The sequence below is a fragment of the Silene latifolia genome, chromosome 6, assembly GCF_048544455.1.
Source record: "Silene latifolia isolate original U9 population chromosome 6, ASM4854445v1, whole genome shotgun sequence".
Classification (NCBI taxonomy): Eukaryota; Viridiplantae; Streptophyta; class Magnoliopsida; order Caryophyllales; family Caryophyllaceae; genus Silene; species Silene latifolia.
Genome location: NC_133531.1, coordinates 30,849,729 through 30,853,086, shown reverse-complemented (window position 1 = coordinate 30,853,086; position 3,358 = coordinate 30,849,729). Strand labels below are relative to the sequence as shown.

The 3,358-nt window shown below is 43.7% G+C and overlaps 1 non-coding gene across 1 annotated transcript; it reads right to left on the bottom strand.

The window, feature by feature from the left end:
• Positions 1-362: 362 nt before the first annotated feature.
• On the bottom strand, positions 363-469 carry LOC141589398 (small nucleolar RNA R71). Its single transcript, XR_012520339.1, has one exon. It is a non-coding gene; the product is annotated as a small nucleolar RNA R71 (small nucleolar RNA).
• Between the last annotated feature and the right edge of the window lie 2,889 nt (positions 470-3,358).

Below are 3,358 nucleotides of genomic sequence, written 5' to 3'. Positions count from 1 at the left end.
TGGCTCTACGAGATCACAACCGGCCTAACCATAATGATTCATGTAACCTTATTAATTTTGGCACCTTGGCCCCAAACAACTTTGAAATGCATCCCGCCCAAGTCGGGTTGATTGAGAAGGATTTGTTCGGAGGGCATATTAAAGAAGATGCTCATGCTCACCTCCGAAAGTTAAAGCGGAAGGTTTCAATGATGAAGAAGAATGGGGTATCCGAGGACACCTTGAGGATGATGTTATTTCCGTTTTCATTGACGGGTAAGGCGGACCGGTGGTTGAACATTCACCCCCCGGATACCTTCACGACGTGGGACGCCTTGGCTAAAGCATTCATGGCCAAATTTTACCCATCATCCAAGACCGCAATGCTCCGTAATGAGATTCATACTTTTCAACAAGAAGACGGGGAGTCTTTGGGTGAAGCTTGGGACCGTTATCAAGACCTAATAACAAGTTGTCCCCATCATGGAATCCCGAAATGGTACATCACTCAAACATTCTTTCAAACATTTCTGCCTAGGACTAAGGAGATGGTAAATGCCTCCGCGGGGGGAGAATTTGATCACTTGAATGATGAAGAAGGCATGGCATTGATTAAGAAAATGGTAGACTCGGAAGCAAACTATGGGTCAAGAGGAAACATGCTAAGAAGGAATGGCAAGTTCCCTAAGGAGAACCCCTCCAACTCCGAGACAAATGCTAAGCTCGACTTACTCACGAAATAACTTGAAAAGCTACAAAGAAACCAAGTGCACCAAGCCACAACCTCACATGGGCCACCCATGGAGGAAGTGGTTCAAACTTTAAGTTGTGAGCTTTGTGGAAGGAGCGGTCATACCTTTGATTTGTGTGCCAACAACTATAACGGTGGCTAAGAAGATAATGTTCAAGATGTTAATGCTTTCCAAAGCTTTAACAACAATACAAGACCACCAAGACCACCCTACAACAATCCCAATGTCTACAATCCAAACACTAACTTCTACCATCCCGGTTTAAGGACCCACCCCAATTTTAGTTACAAAAGTGCCAATGTTCAAAACCCACAACACCTTCAACCACAAGCCCCAAATAATCCACCTGGTTTTTCTCAACCAAGGGGAGGATTCTCCAACCAAAGAAGTAACCCCGGAAATCAAAACCAATTGCCAAACAATAATCAAAACCAAAACTATGGGAACCAACCACAAGGGTACCAAGATTTTGGTGGAAATCAAAGCAACCAAGGGTTTTACCAAGGGAATCAAGTGAACCAAGCTAATCAAGGATTTGAGCAAGGGTATGTTCAAGGGTTTCAAGAACAAGGCCAAGGATCAAACTTCAACAACAATGGTCCTAGAGGTAACTTTCAAGGGGGACAAAACAACAACCAAGGTTCCAACACTCGGTATGACTATGGGTTCCCTCTACCCATAGCCAACCAACCTTATCAAGAACCCCAAGGTGGGCTCTCCCAAAATGAGCTTTTGAAGATGATAAAGAACATGTAACTTCAACATAGTCAAGAAATGGCTAATTTTGCCAAGGCAACCCAACAAGAACAAGCAAACTTGAGGGCTACCTTCCTTAAAGACATGAGAGAAATGGAGTTAAGGATGGCCTCTCACGCTATGGCTAACCCTCAAAGGCCATCCGGTGGTCTATTGGCCCAAGGATAAAGTTCCAAGGATGCCTCAAATATCCACCATGCTCATGCGGTAGTGTTAAGGAGCGGTGTAGAGCTTGAGGACCCCTACAAGGACCTTTGAGGTGGAAGTTGATGAAGAGCCCAAGGGAAATGGGTTGGAAATGAATGGTGAAGAGGGAAGCTCACCCATGGTACCGTCGACTAAAGTTAGTGAAGATAAGAAGGGGAAGAAAGCTTGTGAAGATTCGTCAAGAAGTAGAATTCAAGTGGATAAGGATGTTGATGGATATGTGGAAGACCTCCCTTATGAAGAAGAAGCTATTGAAGAATTACCTTTGCAACACTGTAAGAAGGTAACAAAGAATTCGGTTCCTCCAAAGGTATCTTCCAATTCTCAAGTTGTTCCTAAAATTCCTTACCCTTCAAGAGCCATTAAGAGTAGGGAAAACCTTAAGTATGCCAAGTTTTGTGATATGCTTGAGAAACTTGAGGTTACCCTACCCTTTACGGAAGTGATTATGAATATGCCAACTTACTCAAAGTTTTTAAAAGACATCTTGACCAAGAAAAGAGTCTTGGGTGACCAAGAGATAGTGGCTATGGAAGAGGCATGTAGTGCTCATATCCTTAACAAAATGCCCACTAAACTTGGTGACCCGGGAAGCTTTTCAATCCCATGTGTAGTTGGTGGTGTTCCTATATCAAGAGCTCTTTGTGACTTGGGAGCAAGTGTGAGTGTTATTCCTTTAAAGGTTGCAAAGAGGATTGGCATTCAAAACCTTGCTCCTACTACCATGACTCTCCAATTGGCGGATAGGTCTGTCAAGCGCCCTATGGGATTGCTTGAAGACGTACCCGTCAAGGTTGGAAAGCTTTTAATCCCCACCGATTTTGTTATCCTTGATATTCCGGAAGATAGCCATACCCTCAACATCCTAGGTAGGCCATTTTTGGCTACCGGAGGAGTACTTATTGATGTGAAGAATGGGCGGCTAACCTCCCAAATTGAGGGCAAAAATGTCGAATTTAACCTCCAAAATTTGATGAAAGGACCAAGGATAGAAAGGTTGAGCACTATTGAGTTGATTGATGAGGTAGTACATGAAGTAGCCCGAGAAGAAGTGGAAATGGAAGAGGTTTTTCAAATCTCCTTGCATGATGAGGCCATGAAAGAAGATCATGAAGTTGATAAAGAGCTTTTGAAGAAAGTGGAGGGTTTTCTCCCTCCAAAGGTACAACTCAAACCCTTACCTCCCTCACTGAAGTATGCTTTCCTTGATGAGGGGGAGGCTTACCCGGTGATCATAAATGCTAACCTAAGTGAGTCACAAGAAAAAAAAACTTTTACAAACCTTGAGAACTCATAGAGGCTCACTTGGGTATAACATAGATGACATCAAGGGCTTAAGCTCGAGTTTGTGCATTCATAGAATTGTCTTGGAAGATGGGATCAACCCAAGGTATATGGTCTTAGGAGGATAAACCCTAAGATGGCCGAGGTAGTTAAAAATGAAGTGTTGAAATTACTTGAGGCCGGGATTATCTATCAAATAACTGATAGTAAATGGGTAAGTCCGGTTCATGTGGTACCAAAGAAGGGGGAGGGGGGGGGGGGGGGGTGCAAATGGTTGAACAATAAGATGGGACCACCCTACCTACTAGACCGGTGACGGGATGGCGCATGTGTATTGACTATAGGAAACTTAATGCCGCCACCCTTAAAAACCATTTCCC